The sequence below is a fragment of the Macrotis lagotis genome, chromosome 5, assembly GCF_037893015.1.
Source record: "Macrotis lagotis isolate mMagLag1 chromosome 5, bilby.v1.9.chrom.fasta, whole genome shotgun sequence".
NCBI lineage: Eukaryota > Metazoa > Chordata > Mammalia > Peramelemorphia > Peramelidae > Macrotis > Macrotis lagotis.
Window position 1 is genome coordinate 133,672,568 of NC_133662.1, and position 27,734 is coordinate 133,700,301.

Here is a 27,734-nt window from a genome sequence, read left to right on the forward strand (position 1 = left end):
ACAGCTACAGTTAACATTATTAATTCTGTATTTCTCTTCACATTATCTTTTCCCACTTATACTTTTCTCTTTGCTTCCCTCTTATTCTTTCTCACCAATGTTTTGCTCCCTTTCTCCTTTAACTTTTCTTAAAAATTTTAACTCTGACTTTTACTTTTTCTTTTGCCTTTCCTTTTTTTAATCTTCCCTTCTATCAACAACTCCTTCCTGCTTTCTTTCCCTTTAACCCACCTACTTCCATGTAAGATATGAGACATTTTTAAATCCAATTAGGAATATATGTTATTCCTTCTCTGGGCCAAATCTATTGAGAGCAGAATTTACTCAGTGTTCACACGCTGTCTTCTTTCTCACTACCATAATAGGTTTTTGTGCCTCTTCACCTGGTGTTATTTATACACTAATGTTCAGCTTCTCTTTTTATAGTTCTTTTTAATGTTTTCATTGTTTCAACCATGTGTACCTAGAACCGGCCTTGACAGAACATACTCCTTTTATCTGATCTGAGGGATGGACCATTCTAAATGGTTGATTGATTGATTGATTGTTTGATTGATTTATAAACAGCATTCTCTCACAGTCAATTAATACACTCCTTTCTTCTGTCCCATTAGAAATATACTTCTCAGGGTGGCTAGGTGGTGCAGTAGATAAAGCACTGGCCCTGGAATCAGGAATACCTGGGTTCAAATCTGGTCTCAGACACTTGATAATTACCTAGCTGTGTGGCCTTGGGCAAGCCACTTAACCCCATTTGCCTTGCAAAAAAAAAGAAATATACTTCTCAAGAGTCATAAATCACATCAAATTATAATTGATTCATACCACTCCCTCTTTTCAAGAACCCTCCATTGACACAATCTTCATGAGACAAAACATCATACAAAATCAAATCATCATAGTTTCATTAAAGTTATCAATTAAGTATTCACACCTGGGATGCAATGTGGTACATAGCATATGATTAATAAAAGCTTATTTATTTGTTTGTTTTTATAAGAAAATTGAAGTTTCTTTACTTTCTTCAAAATACCATGAGGTATGGAGCTAGCTGTTTTAGCAATTGTTAATTATATGTTATAATCTTATGAGTCTTGTGAAGGTATAACATTTATCCAGACAGGTGAATAAACAGAAGACAAGCTGAAGAGACCAAAAGATCTCCTCAGTATCTTTTTAAAATTTTTAAATTTTTTTTAAGAGTTAACTTATTTGATTTTTATTTCAGAATTTTCCTTTAATACAGTTAAGGCGACAATTGAAGCATTAGTTTATACATTAATAAAGATAAGATTATCACAATTTTGTGCAATTCTACATTCTGCCATTTTTAATGCTCAAGTGGAATGAAACTAAGTTTGCTTAATTGCATTTTTTAAAAACAAAATTGAAACTAGTAGAAAAACAGTTATTCTAGAGGTACAATATAGCAAAACATTAAAAATACTCCACCAGAAGAGGAACAACATGACTTTCTAGGATATCTAAAATACAGGAACCTGATTATAACATTAAAAAAATCTGTATTAGTTATCTTAACTATAATGGCTTATATAGAAAGAGTAGTTTTTAAACTACTGGAAACTTGATGCCATGAAAGTGAAAACTCTTGAAAGGTTCACATCTATAAAAACCAGTATAAAGTTACAAATACAATTTACAGCTTGAACACACAACTGTGTCAAGCACTATATTCTCAGCCATGATACTATTAATAACAAAGGCTCTCATGCAGTATAGGCATCTTGGCTCCACTAAGATTCATGTGTCTAATACAGAAGATGCTGAGTAAATTGCCCAAGTTCAGTGGAGTTTCTATATATAATTGCTCGAATTTTAAACTTCTGGGATAGCATGATCCATTAGATTTTTCATAACACTTGATGCCATCCTTTTGATTATGTGTTCAAAGATGAAAGCAGGCATGATTGTTATGGTAACTACACTGCCAGATGTTGAAAGTATATCTGCAACTTGAGAGTCCTTTAGGCCAATTATATTCTGACCATTAATTTCACAAATGTTGTGCTCAGTGAGCAGACCATTTCTTGCTGCAGAACTGTCTTTCACTATAGAAGTTATCTTTCCATTTTTTCTTGTAAAAGAAAACTGTGGTTTCTTTTATTTGATTTTTGGTGTTTTTCTTTTGTTTTCCTTTTTTAAAAAAAAACACACACACATCGCAACTACTTCTACACTTAAACAGCCTGTCTATTCTAAGGGAATAGGTGGGAGAGGAAAGGGGAGGGGGAGGGGAAGGGAGGGGAAAATGGGCTCTGATGCCTAGCACACTTCAGAAGCGGGGTGGGGTGGGGGAGCAGCAAGTAGAGTTCTGCTGCTCATGCAGAAGGCCCTGTGTTGGTTTTACTGGGCTCGCTGACATGCCACTTCCTCATAGCCACCTGAGCCAGGTCACAGGTGATCGTGCCTTGAGCAACCTGGAAAGTTCCTGAGTTCTCTGGGGATTCCAATATAGTTGTCATGAATGAATGATTTGACTTTCTGAAGAATAAACTTGCCCACCAGTGGCCTGGGTCTGATTTAGGAAGACCTGGATGGTGGGGGATCACTTCCCCAGAGTACTCAGCACTTCCACAGGAACTGTTGCTGGAAGTGGAACCAGACGCCTTTGGTAGTAATCATGGGTTGCTACAAGTGAACCGCTGGACGGGATTGCTGCCATGTTGCTTGTTCTTCTTGTGATGATGTAAATCTTAGTGGCGACTCCTGAGCAGCCCCTGTCAGGCAGAGGGCTGCGGGGGACAATCACGGGTGACCTGGCTCGGGGCAAAGGGGTGCTAGGCCACAGAGCCCATTTGTAAGGAGATCACAGGAGGAAACTCCATGGCAATGGAAAATGCGAGAGTTCTTTAGGTTTGACCTATCTTTCCATTTTTAAAAATTAATCCAACATGTCCGGTACTATCCTTATGCATGGTAATGGTTCGTTCAAATGGTCTGTCCCGAATAGTCATTGTAATCTTCTCTCCAAAAGCCTGTTTGAGAACTTTGTGAGCTTTATCAGAGGTCCACCCTGCACAATTTTTACCATTAATTTGAAGAACTTGGTCCCCAAATCTCAGACCAACCAAAGATGCTGGAGAATTGGCCCTGACTAGCTGAACAAACACACCATTATCTATTGATTAAAGTTGAAGGCCAATTTTTCCTTTTTGATGTTTACCCAAAATGATTTCCCAGATTTCTTGTTTATTTCTGCTCTTCACAATCTAACATCATTACCATTTATGGGAGCTATCATATAATTCATATGAGGAAGGCCTGGCCATCAATTGCCCCTGAGATGTTCCAGGAATCAGGGTCATGTTGGTACATATTTATTCTTCATTTAAACTCAGGCCCATGTACTGAGAGAGTTCGGGGTAAAGTTTAGGATAGAGACTTCCATCTTGAGAAACAGGAGCAGAGACATCTAACAAAATTGCTGAACTGGCAGGGTTCCCAGAAAAGGATTCCTGAGCCTGAATTACTTTATCTACTTTTCAGGTCTTCAAGTGATGGATACAAAGACATTTTTGTGGGATTTTACTGGGCCTCACCCACTGCTGCCTCTGCCGGGCCTGCGCCACTTCTTACCAAAGCGGTTTCCTATCTCTGTCTAAAATTTAAAAAAAATTTTAAAATTTATTTAAGGCAATGGGGTTGTGACCTGCCCAAGGGCAGACAGCTAGGCAATTATTAAGTGTTTGAGGCCAGATTTAAACTCAGGTCCTCCTTACCCCAAGGCAGTTGCTCTATCCACTGCACCACCTAGCTGCCCCTCTCCTCGGTATCTTCACAAAAATTTCTCCTAGGGAGAGAAAATGTACACATGTAAATACAAAGTATATAAAAATAGCTCTAAATCATTTGTTCATCTGGGGAGAACACTAACAGCTAAGAATATTAAGTAGCCCTGGTACAGGAGGTAGCACCCTAACTGAGCCTTCAAGGGAGGTAGGCCTTAGATTATAAGGACCTCTGCTTTTTTGGAAAGAACACAGTGGTTGGTATTCCAGTTTAGAATTTGCAGCTGAACCTGAAGCTTTATATGCTGAAGAGCACAATGTCCATCAAAGAGTAGGTGTAGACAATCAACTGATAGACACATCCAGTAGAGATGCTGTTTCCTGTGAGGATCAAGTCCAACTGAGACAGCTTCACAGTATAGTTGTTATAACTACTAGAGAGGTTTACAAGGACTCTATGAAAAGAGGAAAGAAACTAAGGTCTTGTGGTTCTAGAACTGGCAATTGTTTTTGTCATTTGTTTTCTCTACATATGTTCCCTATTTTGGTAGAACTCTACATTTGTACATGTTCTTGTCATAGACCCTTTCTATATTTGTGAGAAAGAGTGAAGGTTAAAGAATTTGCTTCTGTTGTTGCATTATGACCTCTTAGTAAATCTTTTGCTAAAAAACTGTGGCTACTGGTTGATTCTTAATGAAAGCACAATAAGGGCACTAGAAGAACTATAGTATTAGTATGACAGACCATAGGGTTATCCCCTATGACCTATGGAAGTAACAGTTAGCCTCTGTGGAAGTAGCCCAAAGAGGATGTTAAACTTTCTCACAAATATCCATCTCCTCCTTACTTCTTGAGATGATAAGCAATTTGATGTAGTTTATCCATGTGTGGTCTTACAAAGCATATTTCTGAATTGACTATGTTGTGAAAGAAAGCATAGGGAAAAAACTCAAAGAAAAATAAAGAAGGAAAAATGCTTTGATCTTTATTCAGTTCTTTCTTTGGAGGTGTATAGCATTTTTCATCTTAAGTCCTTTGTATTGTCTCATATCACTGTATTGCTGTGAGATTAATTCATAATTCATAACCATATAATTTTGTTATTAATGTGTATATTGGTCTCCTGGTTTTTCTCACTTCACTTAGCATCAGTTCATGTGAGTCTGCTTGAGCTTTTTTCCTGAAAGCATCATGTTTGTCATTTCTTATTGTATAATAAATATTTCATCAGAATAATATACCTCAACTTGTTGAATTTGCAAATGATGGGAATCCCTTCAATTTCTAATTTTTTATTACATCAGAAAGTTATTATGTTTTGTATATATAGGTCCTTTTCTTACTTTTTTAAATCTAGTAGTGGGACTGCTGTCTCAATAGGCATATATGATTTTATAATACTTTAGAAACACTCTCAAATAAGTCACCTGAATGGTTAGATCAGCTCACAACTCCCCCATTAGTACTTTTAGGGCCCCCAATTTTCCCACCTTCTCTCCAATATTTGTTGTTTTTCTTTTCTGGGATATTAGTAAATAGGATAGGTGTGAGGTGGTACCTCAGACATTTTAATTTGCACTTCGCTAGGTAATAGTGATTTAGAGCATTTTGGCATGACCATAGATGATTTTGCCTTCATCTAGAAAAAAAAAAACCTGTTCATATCTCTTGATCATTTGTCAATTGATATGTGACTTGCATTCTTAGAAATTTGACTCAGTTCTCTATATTTTAAAGAAATGAGACCTATAATACAGAAACGATATAATTATTTTCCACAGTTATGATTTTTGTGTATTTTCATCCCGTTTCCTTCTTCTTTATCTCTTCTTTCACTCTAACCCTCCTCAAAAGTATTTTGCTTCTGACTACCACTTCCTCCAATCTGCTTTCTCTCTTCTATGTCACACCTTTTCTTAACTTCTATCCCTTCTACTTCCTATTTATAGGGAAAAGAAAATTTCTGTACCCAAATGAGTGTGTATGCCATTCCATCTTTGAGTCAGTTCTGATTAAAGTAAACATTGTCTGCCACTTGAAAGCCCTTGCTTGAAAAGAACCAGGTTTTATTTCTGTGAAGAGTGGCCACACTGCTGGCAAACTGGACTTCACACCTGTTATGTTATCTTTTCTTAACATCTTTTCTTCATTTCTTTCTTTCAAGAGAGCAGACACCATCTCTTTCTTCTTCCCTCCTGCCCTCCTTCTCTCCTACCTTCTTTCCTTCCTTTTTTCCCTTTCTTTTGAATTTTTTCTCTACCTCTTCTATTTGAATCAAAAACAATTTTGAGCTCTTCAAGGAATTCTTTGGGGCCTCAGAAGAACTTTTATTTTTATCTCCTTATGTTTTTGCAAGGCAATGTGGTTATGTGACTTTCCCAAGGCCACCCAGCTAGGTAGTTACAAAGTATCTGAGATCAGATTTGAACTCAGGTGCTCCTGACTTCATGGCTGGTGCTCTATCCATTGTACCACCTAGCCTCCCTGAATTATTATTTTTAATTGAGACTTTGGATTTAGCTGTTTCAATTGTATTTTCAACTGCATTTGTATTTTGAGCTTTCTTGTCACCATAGTAAATTTCTTTGGTCAAGGGATTTTTTTTGGGGGGGAGGGAGTTTGGTTGTATGTCTGCTCATTTTTATGGCCGATTTATTGATTTTTAATGTTTCTGCTTCTGGAGTGAAGGGAACATTGCCCCAAGCTTCAGGGAATTTTTTTTGGTATTGTTTTCAGAGCTATTACTATGAAACTGTAAATTATCAGTTCTTACAGGTAATGGAATTTGGGAAGAGCTGTTATGACTGCTCTCCTGACCTGTGCTTTAGTCTGTGAGTGACCACAGGTGCTCTTTTCTACCTTGGAACTGTGACTAGGATTTCCACTACATTATGGTGAGATATTCTGCTATGCTAGTGTTTCTACATACCCTGGTACTTCTTCCCATAATTGTGTATGGGCAATAAAACCAAGTCCTATTCCCAATGTCAACAATATATGTCCTATAACTTCCTTCTGATTATTTTTCCAACTTCTTTACTTTCTACAGGATGAGAGCTCCAGAAGCCTTAATCAACATTCAATTACCCCCAAGGCCTACTGCTGACTTCTTCCCACCAGTGCAGCCTGTCCTGGACTGCACTCCACACCCATCTCTATTCTGCCTCTCCAGAATTCTTTTAAAAGTGTTACTTTAAGGTTGTTTAGATGGGAAGTTGAGTTCCTGCCCTTACTATGCCATGTTGCCTCTACACCACCCCCTTGAATTTTCTTGTTATCATAATGATTGATATTTTAAGTAAACTATTTTTATTCTTTCTAATGATATTTAGCACAATGTCTTGTAAATGTGTAATAGATACTTTTTTAATCCTTTCATAATATAAAGTCCAAATGATTAGCTAATATTTGGATTGATGGGAAAATAAGGGTTCATATGTTTGGGGGTGGAGCCAATGACATTATCTTTCACTCAGAAAATAAGAGAAAAAATATGCTCTTGGGGCAACTTTACACCATTTTTACACTTGCCTCTTGCCAAACATTCTGCGCACTCATTTTGCCATCTGCTTCTTGCTATTTTATGAGGTAATACTTCATATAATAAACCACTATAGTATTTACTATTTATATTCTAAATATGTTGTGTTTGGCTGCCTTATCTTTTAATTGACAGGTTAATGTGCCTGGCTAAATAATGTTTAGGCTCTTATTTTATTTTTTGTTGTAACCATTGATTTATATTAGTTATACTTTCTTAGGAATAATATTTCTTTGCCATTTTACCTATATCCCATTTTAAGGAATCAAAATCTTGTTTCAGTAGATCAAAATAGAGCCCACTATAGCTTAATCTATCCTCTATGTTGGTATTAATTTTGATATTTGCTATAATAAGTTGTGTTCTAACTACACATTGTGGATTCATAGTTCAATAATCAGTCATTGCATTTCTATTAAAGCATTATATTTTTTAGCTTGTTACTGTTTGATACTCATCAAGTTAAAACACTTCCAACATTGTACATGCTAACAGAAACATGAGGCTGATGATAAACCTTAATGGACTTGCTCAATCCATCAGTGCAATAATCAGGGACAATTTTAGAGTATCTGCAATGGAAAATATAATCTGTATCCAGAGAAAGAATTGTGGAGTTTAAACAAAGACCAAAGACTATTAATTTCAATTTTAAAAAGCTGTCTTATATATTACATAATTTTGCTATCTCTAATATTTTATTTTTTCCTCAAGGATATGATTTTTCTCTCAACACATTCAATTTTCATCAGTGCATTGCATGGAAATAATGTAAAGATTATCAGACTGCCTTCTGTGGTGAGGGGGGGAAGGGGAAACAAAGGGAGGGTGAGAGAAAACGTGTAAAATTCAAAATCTTACCAAAAAATGATAGGGAGAAAATACTATTGTATATTATTGGAAAACAAATAAAATAATTTATAATCTGTCTTAAAAATAAAAAAAAAACAAGTTAAACACTCCCTTACCACATTCTCAGAGAAAGTATTCATGATTTATAAGTGTGAGGCTTCTGTTTACTCTACAAACCTTTTACCTCTCATTTCTTACTCATGGACAATATTTTCAACACATTTTTGTCATCTTCTTCATACATAGTTTTTATTTTATATCAAGGAATATTGCTTTATATGGTGATTTGTTTTTCTAAGGTTCATCAAGTTCTTTATATAGAACTTCTTTGTCTATTATTATCTTCATTAAACTCATAACTTTATACATGCAGTTTATAAACTACCTTTAGTTTGATGTAGTCTTTCTGCAGATACACATCAGAAACAATGTAATATGAGATAAGCAACTTGCATGTTGTTGTTTCTAGTTTACTTTAGACATGAGAAAATAAACATTGTAAATTTCTTTATTCACCTCATCAAGGGACATCTGAAATACTTCCTTATATTTAGCTGTAATTACCTTTTGTAGTCTAGTTTCATTTATTATGAAAATATCTAGATTGATAAAGTTCAGTTCCTCTGGAATTATATTTAATTAATGATCAGTGGAAAAGGAACTCAGAGTACCCTCAGAGAAGGTGTCTTTAAAACAGCTATCAAGACTTCCTTCCTTCACTCTCCTGGCTCATATCTTACTCTGGTATTGCTGGATTTGTCTTGTAAATATTTTTCTATATAACTCCCCCCCTAAATTTCTTAAAATTATTTCTTGCACAACCTTTAAATGGTATTTCTACACAGAAATTTTCTATATACAAGGAAGTTTTTTTGGTGTGGGGGAAGGCAAAGGGAGAGGACTATATAAGAAGCAATTTTAAAACCTTGGGTTGTCTTGAAAACTCTTTTTCGTAAAAGATGATTCTACTTTCACCCTCTATTTCAACAAAGAGTTGATTCTTTCACTTACATATTCTGATTATTATGTACTTCTTCCTAAGGGGAGTCTTGTTAGCCAATCTATAAAAAAAGAGAATGGATGGACAAATGACTGTCATTAAAGCACATTTGGATATCATTGTGAGATAAGCAAGAATAAATATGTTCTTTATTTTAATGTACAGAAGACAAAAATAGTTTCTGTTTGGCTCCATAATTTTCTGAATTCTACTCTGATGAACCCAATTCTCTAGTATAAATCTTATTTTTTGCATTCTATAAAGTAAAAATCTCTCCAAATCTAGGAAAAAAATTTCAACTAATTTTCTTCAACTACTTTTTTAAAAATTTAATTTATTTACACATTACTAAAATATTCTTGTTGTAAGAATATACCCCACCCCCCACAAAAATATAAAAGCTCATGAGAAATAAAGTGAAGGAATGAGAAAAAATGTGTTTCAGTCTGTGTTCTGATACCATCAGCTCTGTCTTAGGTGGATCACATTCTTTATCATAAGTCTGTCATAGAAGTTACTTCAATATTTTTCCATAGTTGCTGTTGCTGATTATAATTCCTTCTATCCATTCCTTCCCACAACCATCTATTATATTTTTTTTCTCTCCTTTCACTCTGTCCCTCTTTAAAAATATGCTGTGGGGCAGCTGAGTGGCACAGTAGACAGAGCACCAGCCCTTAGGCCAAGAGACCCCAAGCCTATATCCTACCCTAGAGACCCAGCAACCACCTTACCCCATGGTTCCAATGACCTGTACCCAATCCCACCACCTTGCAAAAAGTAAAAAACAAAATGTGTTATATCTGAATATCCTCTCCTATTATTTACCCTCTTCTCTATCACCACACCCCCCCTTCCTTCCCCCTGACCCTCTTCTCTCCTTTTGCCTTTAGATTTCTATACTCTATGGAGTATGTATGCTATTTCCTCTCTGAGCCATTTTTGATGAGAATGAAGGCTTCCTCATCCCCCTCCACCTTCCTCCTTTCCATACCATTGCAAAAGCTATTTCTTGACTTTTTTACATGAAATATCTTAGTCTTTTCTACTTCTTCTTTCTTTTTTTCCCCAGTCCATTCCCTTTTCACCCATTGACTCCATTTTTACAATATATTATACCTTCAATTTCAGCTACCTCTGTCTATATATGCTCCTTCTAACTGCTCTATTTTTTTTAGGTTTTTGAAAGGCAATGGGGTTAAGTGGCTTGCCCAAGGCCACACAGCTAGGTAATTATTATGGGTATGAGGTCGGATTTGAACTCAGGTACTCCTGACTCCACTGCGCCACTTAGCTGCCCCCTAACTGCTCTATTAAATGAGAAGATTTATGTGAGTATTATCAGTATCATCTTTCCATCCAGGAATACAGGCAGTTCATTATCATTAAATCCCTCATAATTTACCCTTCTTGTCCACCCTCTCTGTGCTTCACTTGAGTTGTGTACTTGAAGATCAAACTTTCTGTTCAGCTCTGGCCATTTCAAAAGGAACATTTGAAATTCCTGTTTCATTGAAAGTCCAGTTTTTCCCCTGGAAGAGGATGTTCAGTTTTTTCTGGGTAGTTGATTATCAGTTGTATTCCAAGCTCTTTTGTTTTCTGGAATATTATATCCCAACCCCTATGAGTCCTTAATGTGGATGCTGCTAAGTCCTGTGTAATCCTGACTGTAGCTCCTTGACAATTGAATTATTTTCTTCTGGCTGCTTGTAGTATTTTCTCTTTGACTTGGGAGTTCTGGAACTGGTTATTCTATTTCTGGGTTTTTTGGATCTCTTTCAGTAGGAGATCAGTGGATTCTCTCAATTTCTATTTTTTCCTCTGCTTCTAGTATATCAGGACAATTTTCCTGTAGAAATTATTTAAACATTTTAAAGAATCAGTGGACATGACTTTCAGGTAGCCCAATAATTTTTAAATGATCTTTTCTGGATCTGTTATTTCTTCAGTGAGATAGTTGACATTTTCTTTTAGTTTTTCATTCTTTTGTTGTTGAATTATTGTCTTGATTTCTTTCAGATTCATCAGCTTCCTTTAGCTCCATTCTACATTTGAAGGACTTGTTTTACTCAGAGAGCTTTCTTATATCCTTTTCCATCTGGCCAATTCTGCTTTTTAAAACATTCTTCTCCTCAAAAATTTTTTGAACTGTTTTATCCATTTGGCCTAAACTGGATTTTAACATATTTTCTTCAGCATTTTTTTTGGATCTCCTTGATTAAGCTGCTTACTTTGTTTTCATGTTTTTCCTGCAGCTTTCTCATTTCTCTTCCCAATTTCTCTTCTACCTCCCTTACTCGATTTTCAAATCTTTTTGAACTGTGTCATAGCCTGAACCCAACTTCTATATTTCTAGGAGTATTTAGATGTAGAGTCTTGGACTTTCTCACCTTCCAGGTCTGTGTATTGATCCTCCTTGGAACCAAAGTAATTGTCAGGTTCTTTTTTTCTGTTTACTTGTTTTCCCATTCTGTGCCTTGTTTGGGGGTGCTTCCTGAGCTTTTGAGTATTATTGGGACACCCTGGAAGTATGTTAGTTCCTTAAAGGTCTTTTAGGAGTTTCTGACTGTTCTGTTGAAGGACCACAAGCACACCCCTATGCCACAGGGCTGTGAGGAAGGTCCCTGCTCTATGACAGTATGGGGACTCAGACTGTGACCAGGATCTTAATATGGTCAAATCCTCAGAGTCCTGTCCCTGGGATAGAGGACCGACCTCAGCAGACCTCCAGCTGCTGGGTGGCTCCTTAGCTGGCTCTGTGGTCCTGTGTCTGTTTCCTGGGATCTGTGCTGTGCTGAGGGCCATGGCTGTGCTGAGGAGGGCAATGGTAGCCTGGCCTTCATTCTTGCTCTGGGAGAGGTCTGCCTGCTGATCTTCCAAGTTGTGCTTGATGCTCCCTGGGATGGAAGGTCAGGAAGCTCCTCCTGCTGCCAGGAGCTGGGGCTCCTAAGGACCCAGGTGACCTGGAGCTGTTCCCAAAAGGCTGAAGCTCTTTGCTCAGGTGTGTTGCTGCCCACTCCAACCCCACTGAACAGAACCTTCCCACTATTTTCCTGGTTACTTGGAATTGCCTCACTGGATCTTTCTGTGGATTCTGTCTCTTGAAAATTTAGTTAGAGTCATAATTTTAAGGTGTTTGAAATATTTTGGAACTTCTAGCAAAGGTTGTTCTCTTGCCACCATCTTGGCTCCGCTCTTCAACTATTTTAAATCTTCAATTTTATATTCATAATTTTCTTATTTATGGTATTTTGCGGTTCATAAAACTCATTCCCTTTGCCATTCACAATTTACTGTAATCTCTTTACTCTTGCTATGAAGAGGAAATGATTTTCTTTTGAGGCCAAATATCTTCTTGACTTCCATTCCTTTACTCTTTTCTTCTGTGTCAACATAATTTCAAAACAACTATTCCATTCAGTCAATTGATGGGGGGGGGGGGATATCAAACCATTTGTTTATTTTACGGTAGACAAAACAACCAGTTGGTTGACTAAAGGTTTCACTTTTCAACTATTTGTTTTGGCACTGCCTAGTCACAGCCTTTGACTGTTTTTCCTCTCTTTTTTGATTCTACTTTAATTTGTCTTTGGCAGTTGGCTCCTTTCTTCCACTCTGGATGGCTTTAAGACTTCTTCAGAAACATATTTTTACCTATTTGATGCATATCCTGAATAGACTAGCAGAAAGAAAGCTGTTTTAATTTTGATATTTATACCTTAAATCAGATATCTCTTATTTATTCATTTTGATCAAAGTTTGCTTTGGAACATGATTCAGTTATATATATTTTTTCTAACCAAACCATTTTTTATATTTGAGAAAATACACTGTTTGTATGTATTTTGAAGTAAAAATTCAGTCAGCTATCAAATATTCAGGGACTAATAATCTATTTTGCCCTTATCTGATTCTTCTGTTCTTTTTCTTTCTGTTGTTTTTTACTCCAGGCAAATTTACCACTCAATTCGCTCTTTTTTTAGTGTTGGGGGAAAAAAAAAAGAAAAGGCAAAGGCGGTTTTAATAGTCCATAGCACTGCTGTATAAGGAACACTAGATTAAAAATTACCTTGGGGATATTTTTGTGTTACTTTGTATCTAGGTTCTTCAAATAGAATATGAATTACTTTAAAACAGACTATTTTTGGTCTTTTCTTTATTTCCCCAGTGACTTGCACTTAGTATTTGTTTAATGAATGCTTGTTGAATGTTACTGAATCTGAGATATATGTTCACTTCCTGAAATTATTAGAATACTCAGACAGAACTGTCCATTCTATCATTTCCACTCTCTACATTTTTATCTCTTCTATCTTTTAATTCCTTGCTTAATATAGATTGTTGCTAACTAGTCTTCCTTTAAAGATGTTTGGGATTACATTTCCATCCAACTGTCATTCCATATCTCTATTCTCTTTCTTGGTTGAACTTGAAAAAAAAATGTCTGTAATCATTTCTGCCCCAATTATTTCTTCTAATTCTTGTCAAAATCTTTATGATCTGGCTTCAAGATCATCATGCAGCTTAACATACTTTCTCTAAAGTTTCAAGCACTCTGTTAATAATCAAATTTATTGGTCTTTTCTCAATTCTCATTCTTGGAGTCTTTTCAGGATTTGAAAATATTGCTTACCTCTATACTGACTATCTTCTAGACTCCCTCTAGGTTCTTATGACCCATCTCTTTAATTAGTTCTTCTCCTATCTATCTGATGATTCCAATTTATTCACGATTCAGTCATAGAAGCTTTTCCCTCCGAACTGTCAATTTTTTTAAATTTATTTTTTATTCTCATTTTGTACAAATGTTTTTCTTTACATTAACAAAATATACTTTTTTACAAGTAAACAAAATACCCCTCCCCCCATGAATATAGATAACTTCCTTGGGCAAAGAAAGTAAAGGGGGAGAAAAAAATTAAAATTAAAAAAAATAATAGTAATAATTGTAGGTATGGCCAGGTGGTGCAATGGACGAAGCACCAGCCCTGGAGCCATGAGCACCTGAGTCCATATCCAGCCTCGTAAACTCTATAATCACCCAGCCATGTGACATGCAAGCCACCCAATCCCCACTGCCCTGCAAAAACCAAAAAGAAGGAAAAAAAAAGAAGACCCAAAATAAAATAAAATAGTAATAATAGTAGGGGTGGCTGGGTGGCAGACAGAACATTGGCCCTTGAGCCAGGAGCACCTGGGTCCAAATCCGGCCCCAGACAACCAAAGATCACCCTGCTATGTGGCCCTAGGCAGGCCACCCAGCCCCACTTTCCCTGAACCCTCCCCCAAATAATAACAAAAAATGTGTTTCAGTCTTTGTTCCAACACCATCAACTCTGTCGTGAGTGGATCACATTCTTTATGATAAGTCCATCACAAAAGTTACTTCCATATTTTTCCAATGTTGCCATTGCTGATCGCAACTCCCTCCTTTCTTATTTCTCCACTACCATGTACTATATTTTTTCTCTCCTTTCACTCTGACTCTGATGTAGGGTCGCTGAGTGGCACAGCAGACAGATCCCTGGTCCTGGGGCCAAGAAGCTCTGAGCCCCCATACCACCCCTTAGGCCCAGAATCCATCTGGCCCTATGGTCCTGGGCAGGCCATCCAATCCCAGCCCCTTGCAAGAAGTAAAAAAAAGAAAATGTGTTATATCTGACCACTGTCCCCCCATGGTCCATCCTCTCCTCCTTTATTCACATCCCCACCCCTTCCCCCTGCTCCCCCCTCCTTCTTACTCCAGTTGTCTATACCCCATTGAGTATATTTGCTGTTTCCTCTCCTAGCCATCTCTGATGAGAGCAAAGGTTCCCTCATTCCCCCTTGCCTCCCCCCTTCCATATCATTGCAATAGCTCATTGTAATAAAAAAAATCTTATTATGTGAAATATCTTGGACTATTCCCCCTCTCCTTTTTCTTTCTCCCATTCCATTTCCTTTTTTTCTTATTGACTCCATTTTTACACCATATTCTATCTTCGAATTCAACTTTCTCCTGTGCTTCCACTATAAAAGCTCCCTCTACCTGCTCTATTAACTGAGATGGTTCATATGAATATTATCAGAATCATTTTTCTATATATGCAGTTCATCCTCATTAAGTCCCTCCTATTTCCCCACTCTCCTCCAATCTCCATGCTTCACCTGAGTCCTGTATCTGAAGATCAAACCTTTTGTTCAGCTCTGGCCATTCCAAAAGGAACCTTTGAAATTCCCTTGGTTCATTGAAAGTCCATCTTTTTCCCTGGAAGAGGACATTCAGCCTTGCTGAGTAGTTCATTCTTCGCTGCATTCTAAGCTCTTTTGCCTTCTGGTATATTGTATTCCAAGCCCTACGAGCTTCCAGTGTAGCTGCTGCTAAGTCCTGTGTGATCCTGACTGCAGCTCCATGATATTTGAACTGTGTCCTTCTGGCTGCTTGTAATATTTTCTCTTTGACTTGGGAGTTCTGGAACTTGGCTATAATATTCCTAGGGGTTGGTTTTTGGGGATCTCTTTCTCAGGGGGATAAGTGGATTCTCTCCATTTCTATTTTGCCCTCTGCTTCTAGAATATCAGGGCAATTTTCCTGTAGTAATTCTTTGAAAATGATGTCAAGGCTCTTTTCCTGATCATGACTTTCAGGTATTCCAATAATTTTCAAATTATCTTTCCTAAGTCTGTTTTCCATATCAGTTGTTTTTTCAATGAGATATTTCACATTTTATTCTAATTTTTCATTTTTTTGGTTTTGGATTCCTGATTTCTGGTAAATTCATCAATCTCCCTGAATTCTATTCTTTGTCTGAAGGATTTATTCTCCTCAGAGAGTTTTCTTATCTCTTTTTCCATCTGGCCAATTTTGCTTTTTAAAGCATTCTTCTCCTCAATTTTTTGAACTGTTTTATCCATTTGACCTAAGCTGGTTTTTAGCATGCTATTTTCTTCAGCATTTTTTTGGATTTCCTTGACTAAGCTGCTGACTTCATTTTCATGTTTTTCCTGCATCTCTCTCCTTTCTTTTCCCAGTTTTTCCTCCAACTCCCTCATTTGATTTTCAAAGTCTTTTTTTGAGCTCTGTCATAGCCTGAGCCCAATTTCTGTTTTTCTTGGTGTCTTTAGATGCAGGAGCTTGTGCTTACTTATCTTCAGACTGAGAATTTTGATCCTTCTTGGGCTCATTTGCAAAATATTTCTCAATGGTCTTCCTCTTGTTTCTTTGTTCATTTTCCCAGCCTAAGCCTGTTTTTTGGGGGTACTTCCTGAGCTTTTGGGACACTCCCACAAGGGTCTCAGTGTGTGAGGTTCTGTCCTCCCTCCTGGTCTGTGAATGACCATAAGTGCCCCCCTCTGCCACGGGGCTGAGGTGGCGGGGGGAGCCCTGCTGTTCTATGGGGGGGCCTAGACTGTGATCATGATCTGAATGTGGTCAGAGCTCCAGAGTCCTGTTCCAGGGGCAGAGGACAGAGCTCTGCAGTCTCTCTTCACTCCCCTCCCTCAGCTCAATGGGCTCATGCCCTGGGGGCTCCTGCTTACAGGCTCCACCTGCTTCTGTTTCTGGGTCTGGGCTGCAGAAAGACAAAGCTGCTCCCTGTGTGCCCTGAGGGCTGGGCTCCACATACTTGCTCTGGCAGAGGTCCCCCACTGTTCCCCCACTTTGTTCTGGGTGCTCCCCCGGGGTGCAGTTCAGGAGACACCCCCCCCCCCCGCTGCTGTGAGCTGAGACCCCCAGCGTCCTGGGGCTGCCTCTGGGAGGCTGAAGTTCTTTTGCTCTGGGGGGCCACCCCTCTGGCTGGCCGCCCCTCCGCTCCGGGGAGCATAGCCTTTCTGCTCTTTTCCAGGTTACCTTGAGTAGGAGAACTGCCTCACTCGGTCCCTTTGTGGGTTCTATTTCTCGAAAGTTTAGTTAGAGTCCTTAGTTTATGAGTTTTTATCAGAGAGCTCCTAAGATTCGATCCCTTCATGTCACCATCTTGGCTCCACCCTGAACTGTCAATTTTGATGTATTCATCAACTCATTGGTTCAACTATCATTTCTTTGCAGATGATTTCTAGACCTCTTTATTCAAAGAACTCTAATCCTTTTTTTTTCTGAATTACAGTTCTCCATCTCCAGCTCCTTACTGGACATCTTGAACTGGAAGTTTCAATGAAGAAAAGAACAGAAGTCTATAAAATGTATTTTTTTAGGTTTTTGCAAGGCAAATGGGGTTAAGTGGCTTGCCCAAGCCACACATCTAGGTAATTATTAAGTGTCTGAGACCAGATTTGAACCCAGATACTCCTGCCTCCAGGGCAAGTGCTTTATCCACTGCGCCACCTAGCCACCCCCATAAACTGTAATTTTGCTAGCATAGAATATAGATTCAAATGAAATTTGCCATATATATATATATGGCAAATTTCATTTGAATCTATATTGAATCTCTATATATTGAATATTGAATCTATATATATGATAACTTTTCCCCATCATTTAGTTTTTCATCATAGTATTCATAATTAATCTTATCTTTAAGCAGAAATATATGGTCTCTCATTGTGTTCCCTCAATGGAATATTATATAAATTTATCTAAATAGTACTATGCAAATGAGATGAAGGGAAGCACTTTTCCCATTATTATTTGGAGAAAAAAGCATGCTATTATATTTCATTTAGAAAAGGGGAAATTTTATGGTCTTTTTTATTCCTTTATAATATTAATGCCTGAAACGAATACAACTACTATTTCTTTTAGAAAATATTTATAATTATAGTTCTGAACTGATTGGAATAACAAGGCATTAAACTTATTCTTCAATTACCCATTCATTTCTTGAAAGTTATGTGCATGGTACATTACGTTGGAGAAGAAATTACTGAAAATTTCAGTGTTCATTTGAAAAAAATCTCAGAAATTGCTAAGTACTTTGAATTTGATTTTAGTATAGAAATAAAAATAGTGCCTCAAAGGATAGGCTACAAGAACACATAGTAGGCACATAATAAATGTCTGTTTTTAATTCAATATATTTGTTGAAGACAACCTTAAAATAGATATCACAAACACTGGTTCATGACTAAAGACAGAAAGAACATGATGTATTAGAAGGAGTATGGATTGGTAGTCAGGAGATGTAAATCCTAGTTCTCTCTTCAAGTTATTAGCTATAGTGATTTGGACAGATTACTTAATGCTCTTAAGCTTCAAGTTTCTTATTTATAAAATTTAAGTGATTCATCTAGATGAATTTGAAAAACTCATATAACTGTAATTTGGGAAATTGTCATAGAAAATAATGAATTTATTTAAATTTGGAGGTGGGTGAGAATAGTTGGAGAACCATTGAAAGATGTTTCTGAAAGTTGGAAATAATCTGTATTTTATAGGTTAGAACTAAGTATATTCAGGAAAAACAGATGGAAAATGTGAGGAAAATCATGGAGACATGAAAATAAAAAGTATATGTGAGGGCTATTGAATCAAGGTGTAAAATTGAAGTGAAGTGTATGTTGGATGATTAGCAGAGATGTCAGGGGAATCCAAATTATGAACAGGAGGAGGGCATGGAAGGAGGATAGATAAAATGTATTTCTAATCAATATAAAAATTAGTTAGATGATAAGTTAAAGCCTTTTGTAGCTTTATGACTATGTAAGAAAATAGAAAGTAATTATATTATTTTTGAGGGATTTTAGTGTTATTTATATTGTTTGATAAATGCATATATCTACTGATGCCAACTGATGCTAGTTGAATTTTGTCATCTACATTCAAAGGAACTAGTGGATTTTGTTTTGTGAAACATATATCATGAGCTGAATATTCATGGAATTCTACAAAGGTTTAGTTAGTCTTCAGCTGAGTATAATGAAATTCCGGTTAGTGACTGTTCTTTTCTGTAAGACAGAGGAAAACCTAGACATGGCTTTCTCACTATCTCTCTACCTTTAATAACTTGTTGCTGATTATGTTTCCTTCTTTTCTTTTCCATTTTTATGCACTTTTAAAATGTATGTTTTTTTTTTCCAAATCTATAACTTGGGTTAAAAAATCAAATGAGTTTTCATTAAGCCAGTCATGAAACTTTGCCAAAATTCAATTTTCTTTTCTGTGACGGGGAAATAATAATTGTTGTTGTAAGGTTGTTGTAAGGAAACCCCCTCTGTGCTATTCAGGGCACTATGTAAATGTCCACTCTAATGACAGTCTCTATACTATATATATGATCTCTGCTCTTAGTTAAGTTCCAGAACTGCTCAGATGACTTAGGAACAAAGAGGAAAAAAACAATTTAATGCCCAGATTTTCTACATGGATTTTTGACAAGAATCAGGATGGAAATTTATTGAATACAGTTGAACCTTGGGGAAAAGGTCATCATAACAACCATATCTAGTGTGCAAATGAATTATACCAGTCTGCTCCACAACTCTTTCCTTTCTATCTTCATTAATGGGCCATATAGAAAAATCTGGGTGAAATTCAGGAAAGTTTGCCATATGTGTGTGAGGCAATCCTATACTCTTCAGCTTGCTCCCTCAGATGCTATTATATACTCACAGCCACCAAAGAAATCCCAGTTATATCTGGGTTAAGAATGATGCCAATTTATTGACTCCCTGACACCTTCTTTAGCAGTTCAGCTTTATAAAATCTCCTTGCTTTTTGCCTGATACTGGCTAGCTGATAAATCCTTTAGAAGAATGGGGATATGAAAAGAGCTGAGACTCATGCTTTTTCTTATGAGTAAAGGTCAGATACAGTGCAATCCAAACCATTAACCATAAACATGATTCCACTTAGGGATAAATTCTACTACCTTGTACTAAACATGAAAATAGTTTTCTCATAAATATTGTGTCACAGTTGTTTTAGAAAAGGAAATTTCCATACTGCACACAGTTTGGGTTTCAAAAAGGTAAAGCTTCATTCCCCTCTTACAATTCAAATAAATAAACAATGAAGTGTTACATGAGGTTTTTGTGGCACAGACCACCTGTCATTTGATCACAGAATTTGTTTTAATCAAATTGGTTTCTTTTAATTTCCAAAGGTTTTTCCCTTATTTTTTGCCTAACGAAAAGTTTCTAATAATGTTTTTCTAGAGCAAGAGATTCAGAATGAGGAGAAAAAAATTCATTTCAACAAATTCATTGACATCCATTATATGTGGGGTGTGGAGTGTGGGAGGGTGTTGGGTAGCAAGGAGCATGCTTAGGTTTGGCCTTTCTTGAGAGTTCTATAGGATATGAACAGATATCTCTTTCCTGCCTCCAATTATTATACAGTATAGATATGATAATGCAAAACTGATTTCAAAGATGAAATGACTGATGGCTCAGGAGAAGCTGTTAGAATTCAATTTGCATGAATCATTTTAATTTCTATGACTTATGTTTTGCTTTACATTAAACTTTGAGTGTCATAGTATTCTAGTTTATTGCCTTTGTTAAATCTTTCAAGTGATCTAGAATTTTGATGAAAACACGCAATCATCTTGCATGAAGCCTTTTAGATGACATTTTGCTTAACCAAACTCAAAGTTTTTTTGTTTATTTCATTCACTTTTATAGTCAACAAAAATAAGCACAATAAAATCTTATGGCACCTTTATCCTTTGTTTAATTTTGAGAGGTAAAGATTTAATGTATAATGGAAGATCACTTGCAAAAATTTGCCAGTTCCTTTGATAAAGGATATTTTTATATGCATGTGTACATTATCCTCATAAAAATTTAATGTAGATGGGAAAGCTGTCAAATAGATCAGTGATAATTTTTTCTTAGCCTCACTTTATATTCTCCCCTAATTGTTTTTGAGAATTCCTTTGAATTTTGGAGTAAATCAGTATTCTAACACAGAAGTTCAGAGGAAAATAGTGATTTATGAAGTTCAATTGGAGCCATTAAAGAAGCTCTACTTGGGTTTGGAGTTGATAACTGCTTCCCCTGAAGTAGTAGACTAATGAGGAAAGTTATTTCCCTGAAAATGATCATGACTTAATTTGGCAAGATCCTTTTTTTATGGGGAAGAATTATGCTTCAGGGCTCTAGCAGATCATCTAGAAGCCATCAAACCCAGCAGAAAAGCAGCTACACCAAAAGAAAATCTCATGGAGATTCAATAAAGAAGAAACATTTGAGGGCCAGGAATTAAGAGATAGCCCTTAGTCAATGCTGTCTCTACATTTTTACCTCACTTCCATTGTTCTTCAGTTTGGAGACTACATTCTCCAGGGACAGTGCATGGGGCAAGTATCCCAGATTGGGGAGGGAAGGTTGTAACTACTATTCTCACAATACATTCTCAATAAACAACACTTTCTAGAAGTTAAAAGAGTTTCTTTAGCTCATTGATGTTGGGATAATAACTGAGTAATATCAAATGAAGATCTGAGAATGTTAATATTCAAAGAAGCAAGCCTTTAGTATTAGCCTTAGAACTCTTAAATCAAAATAGTAATTTCCCTTCCAGGGATCCAATTTGCCAATAGACATTAAATCCAATAAATAGATCAATCAGTGATTATCACTCATTCTCAACACATGACCAGCTGATTTTCTATTTGAATCATAATTTATTTGATGGTGTTTTTCTAGATTATTTCTCTTTGTAGCTCATTATTTATTATATATATATCACTGCCCTTAGGGTGGTACCAAGTTTTAAATTCTCAGAGACACTGATGTTTCAGGACTCAAAGTCATACAACATGGTTAGAGTATGAAAATTAAATATTTGAGCCTTCTCTTCAGGGAAAAGTTTAAAGGAGTTCCAGAGGTTCTCTTAGGTAGTCTGATATTTTATTGACCTTGCTTTTTAATTTTAGAGTTGTTTTCGGATTAGCCGCTGACTTTATTTTATTTTTTTAAATAATAAAGATTTTATTTATTTTAAGTTTTATGATTTTTTGTCCCTAATTTTGCTTCCCTACCCCTACCCCCCCCCCCCCACAGAAGGCAATTTGCAAATCTTTTTTTTTTAGGTTTTTGCAAGGGAAATGGGGTTAAGTGGCTTGCCTAAGGCCACACAGCTAGGTAATTATTAAGTGTCTGAGTCCATATTTGAACTCAGGCAGTCTTGAATCCAGGGCTGGTGCTCTATCCACTGTGCCACCTAGCCACCTAATTTGCCAATCTTATTGTTGTTTCCATGGTATACATTGATTCAAATTGATTGTGATGAGAGAGAAATCATATCCTTAAGGAAGAAAGATAAAGTATAAGAGATAGCAAGATCAGACAATAAGATATCAGTTTTTTTTTCTAAATTAAAGATAATAATCCTTGGTCTTTGTTCAAACTCCACAGTTCTTTCTCTGGATACAGATGATATTCTCCAATGCAGACAGCCAGAGATTGTCCCTGATTGTTGCACTGATGGAATGAGGAAGTCCATCAAGGTTGATCATGACCCTCATGTTGCTGTTAGGGTATACAATATTTATATGGTTTTGCTCATCTCATTCAACATCAGTTCATGCAAATCCCTCCAGGCTACCCTGAATTCCCTTCCCTCCTGGTTTCTAATAGAACAATAGTGTTCCATGACATACATATACCACAGTTTGTTAAGCCATTCCCCAATTGCAGGACATTTACTTGATTTCCAATTCTTTGCAACCAAAAACAGGGCTGCTATAAATATTTTTGTACAAGTGATGATTTTACCATTTTTCATCATCCCTTCAGAGTATAGGCATAGTAGTTGTATTGCTGGATAAAAAGGTATGCTCATTTTTTTTGCCCTTTGGGTGTAGTTCCAAATTTCTCTCTGGAAATGTTGGATGAGTTCATAGCTCTACCAGCATTGTAATAGTGTCCCAGATTTCCCACAACCCTTCCAACAATGATCATTATACTTTCTGGTCATATTGGCCAATCTGAGAGGCTTGAGGTGGTACCTCAGAGAAGCTTTAATGTGCATTTCTCTAATAAGTAATGATTTAGAGCAATTTTTCATATGGCTTTCAATTGCTTTGATCTCGGCTGTGAAGTACTTTTGCATATCCTTTGACCATTTGTCAATTGGGGAATGGTTTTTTGTTTTAAGAAATGACTAAGTTCTCTGTATATTTTAGAAATTAGTCCTTTGTCAGAATCATTAGTTGTAAAGATTGTTTCCCAATTTACTACATTTCTTTTGATCTTGGTTACAGTGGTTTTATCTGTGCAAAAGCTTTTTAATTTAATGTAATCGAAATCATCTAGTTGGTTTTTGGTGATGTTCTCCAAGTCTTCCTTAGTCATAAACTGCTCCCCTTTCCATAGATCTGACAGGTAAACTAGTCCTTATTCTTCTAATTTGCTTATAGTATTGTTTTTTATGTCTAAGTCCTGCAACCATTTCGATCTTATCTTGGTAAAGAGGGTTAGGTTTTGGTTTAATCTAAGTTTCTTCCATACTAACTTCCAATTTTCCCAGCAATTTTTATTGAAGAGGGAGTTATTATCCCAATAGCTGGACTCTTTGGGTTTATCAAACAGTAGATTACTATAATTGTCTCCTGCCTTTGCACCTAGTCTATTCCATTTCATAATACCACTGGTCAACCACTCTATTTCTTAGCCAATACCAAACAGTTTTGATGACTGATGCTTTATAATATAATTTTACATCAGGTAGGGCTAAGCCCCCTTCTTTTGCACTTTTTTTCATTAAACTACTAGAAATTCTTGACTTTTTATTTCTTCATATGTATTTACTTAATTTTTTTTCTAATTCATTAAACTAATTATTTGGAAATTTGATTGGTAGGGCACTAAACAGGTTTTGGTAGAATTGTCATTTTTTATTATATTAGCTAGACCTATCCATGAGAAGTTGATATTAGCCTAGTTATTTAAATCTGATTTAATTTGTTTGAGAAGTGTATTATAATTGTTTTCAAAAAGTTTCTGAGTCTGTCTTGGCAAATAGACTCCCAGGTATTTTATATTGTCTGAGGTTACTTTGAATGGGATTTCTCTTTCTAGTTCTTCCTTCTGTATCTTGCTAAGACATATATAGAAAAGTTGAGGGTTTATGAGGGTTTATTTTATAACCTGCAAATTTGCTAAAATTGCTAATTGTTTCCAATAATTTTTTGGAAGATTTCTTGGGATTCTCTAGGTAGAGCATCATGTCATCTGGAAAGAGTGAGAGTTTTGTCTCTTCCTTCCCACTTCTAATTCCTTCAATATCTTTTTCTTCTCTAATTTCTGAACCTAACATTTTTAATACAATATTGAATAGTAGTGGTGATAATGGGCACCCTTGTTTCACCCTTGATCTTACTGAGAATGCCTCTAGCCTCTCCCCATTGAATATAATACTTGTTGATGGTTTCAGATAGATACTGCTAATTATTTTAAGGAACAGTCCAGTTATTCCTACACTCTCTAGTGTTTTTAGTAGGTATGGATGCTGTATTTTGTCAAAAGCTTGTTCAACATCTCTTGATATGGTCATATAATTTCTGATAGATTTGTTGTTGATATAATTGAGTATAGTAACATTTTTCCAAATATTGAACCAACCCTGCATTCCTGGGATAAATTCTACTTGATCATAATGTATTATCCTAGTGATAACTTGGTTTAATCCTTTTGCTAATATTTTATTTAATATTTTTTGCATCTATATTCATCAGGGAGATAGATCCATAATTTTTCTTTCTCTGTTTCAACTCTTCCTGGTTTAGGTAACAGCACCATAGAAAGAGTTTCATAGAAAGAGTTAGGCAGAGGTCCATCTTTCCCTATTTTTTCCAAAGATTTTATATAGAATAGGATCCAATTGTTCCTTAAATGTTTATTAGAATTCACTTGTGAATCCATCAGGCCCGGGAGATTTTTTTTCTGAGGGAGTTCAATGATGACTTGTTGAATTTCTTTGTCCTGAGATAGGGTTGTTTAGGTATTTAATCTCCTCTTCCTTTAACCTAGGCAACTTATATTTTGGTAATTATTCATCCATTTCATGTAGATTGTCAATTTTATTAGCATAGAGTTGGGCAAAATAATTCCGAAGTATTACTTTAATTTCCTCCTCTTTGGTGGTGAATTCACCTTTTTCATTTATGATACTAACAATTTGATTTTATTCTTTCTTTTTTTAAATCAAATTGACCAGGGGTTTCTAAATTTTATTGTTTTTTTCATAATACCAACTTTTAGTTTTATTTATTAATTCAATAGTTTTATTTGGTTTCAATTTTATTAATTTCTCCTTTAATTTTTAGAATTTCTAATTTGGTATTTAATTGGGGATATTTAATGTGTTCTTTCTCTAATTTTTTAGTTGCATGTTTAGTTCATTGATTTCCTCTTTCTCCAATTTATTCATGTAAGCATTTAATGCTATAATATATTCCCTGAGAGCTGCTTTGAGTGAATCCCATAGTTTGGTATGTTGTTTCATTATTATAATTTTCTAGGATAAAATGATTAATTATTCCTATAATTTGTTCTTTGGTCCACTCATTCTTTAGAATGAGGTTATTCAGTTTCCAATTGGTTCTGGGTCTATATCTCCTTGGCTCAATATTGCATATACGTTTTATTGCATTGTGATCTGAGAAAGATGTATTCACTATTTCTGCCTTTCTGCAGTTGATCATTAGATTTTTATGTCCTAGTACATGGTCAATTTATGTATAAGTTCTATGTACTGCAGAGACAAAGGTTTATTCCTTTCTATCCCCATTCAATTTCCTCCATAAGTCTGCTATATCTAGTTTTTCCAACAATCTGTTTACCTCCTTAACTTCTTTATTGTTTATTTTATGATTCAATTTATCTAGATGTGAGAGTTGAAGGTTGAGGTCTCCCACTAGTAGAGCTTTGCTGTCTATGTCTTCTTGCAGTTCTTTCAGATTCTCCTTTAAGAATTTGGATGTTATCCCATTTGGGGCATATATATTCAGTATTGAAATAACTATATTGTTGATGGTACCTTTTAGCAGGATAAAGTTTCCTTCCTTATCTCTTTTAACACTATCTATTTTTGCTGCTGCTTTGTCTGAGATAAGGATTGCTATACCTGCTTTTTTTACTTCAGCTGAAGCAAAATATATTTTGCTGCAACCTTTTACCTTTACTCTATATGTATCTCACTGCTTCAAATGAGTTTCCTGTCAGCATCAAATTGTAGGATTCTGGTTTTTAATCCACTCTGCTATTCGATTACATTTTAAGGGAGAGTTCATTCCATTCACATTCAAAATTATAATTACTAACTCCTTATTGCCCTTCATACTACCTTCCCTCTGTTTGTATTTTCCCCTTACTCCCCTTATCCATATTCCCCAGTATTTTGTTTCTAAATACCACTTCCTTCAGTGTGTTTGCCCTCCTATATCACCCCTCCCCTTTCTTTCCCATTTCCCTTTTTCCCTTTTCCCTTCCCTTTCTTTTGTTAGTTCCCTTTTCCCCACTCCCTCTCCCTTTCTCTGTCCCCCCTTCACCTTTTCCCCTTTTAATACTTGAAAGGTTAGATGTTTTGTAAGTTAACTAAGTATGTGTAAGTTGACTTTAAGCCAAGTCTGATGAGAAGAAGATTCTGATGTTTCTCATCTCCTCCCTTCTTCCCCTCTATTACCATAGGTATTTTGTGCCTCTTAGTGTAATGAGATTTACCCCATTCAACCGCTCCCTCCTCCCATCTCCATCCTGTACCCTTTTTAAAGGAGGTAGTGCTTTTTTAGTTCATTCTATCTGAGTCTTAGAAAATCCCAAGTATCTGTCTCTTCTAGCTGAGTACATTCTATCTAATAGAGTTAAAATTCTTGAGAGTTATTCGAGTCTTTCTCCCAAGTGGGGTTAAAGCCAGTTACATCCCATTGGATAGCAATCTCATGGATAGATCTTGAATGTCCATCACTCCTGGCTAGGTATATTCTTTCTGTTAGAGTTATGATTCTCAAAATTGATGAGAATCTTTTCCCCCATCCTGGAATATAGCCAGCTTGAACTTATTGGATAGCAGTTTTTTTTTTCTTTTAACTCCCCTTCTTTTACTTTTTACCTTTTCATGTGTCTCTTGAACCTCCTGTATGATGTCCAAATTTTCTATTTAGCTCTGGTCTTTTCATCAGGAATTATTGGAATTCTTCCATTTTGTTAAATGTCCATCTTTTTCTCTGGAAGAGAAGGCTCAGCTTTGTGGCATAGTAGATTCTTGGCTGCATTCCAAGCTCCTTGCTCTTTGTAATATCTCCTTCTAGGCCCTTGGATCCCTTAAGATTGATGCAGCCAGGTCCTGTGTAAACCTTACTGTGGCTCCTTGATATTTAAATTGTTTATTTCTGGCTGCTTCAGGGATTTTATCTTTTATCTGATAGTTCTGGAATTTGGCCACAACATTCCTGGGTGTTTTCATTTTAGGATCTTTTTCTGGGAGGGGATGGATGTATTCTTCCAGTAACTACTTTGTCCTCTGGTTCCATGATATCAGGGCAGTTTTCCATCACTAGATCCTGTAATATTAAGTCCAGGATTTTTTTCTCTTCAATGTGTTCAGGAAGTCCAATAATTTTCAGGTTGCTCCTCCTTGACCTATTCTCAAGGTAAATGGTTTTGTGTATGAGGCTTTTACATTTTCTTCTATTTTTTCTATTTTTTAATTTTATTTAACTGGCTC

At 36.1% G+C, this 27,734-nt stretch overlaps 1 pseudogene; it reads right to left on the reverse strand.

Annotated features, from left to right (window-relative positions):
• Nucleotides 1-1,706: 1,706 nt before the first annotated feature.
• Nucleotides 1,707-3,534, reverse strand: LOC141489889 (syntenin-1-like; annotated as a pseudogene).
• Between the last annotated feature and the right edge of the window lie 24,200 nt (nt 3,535-27,734).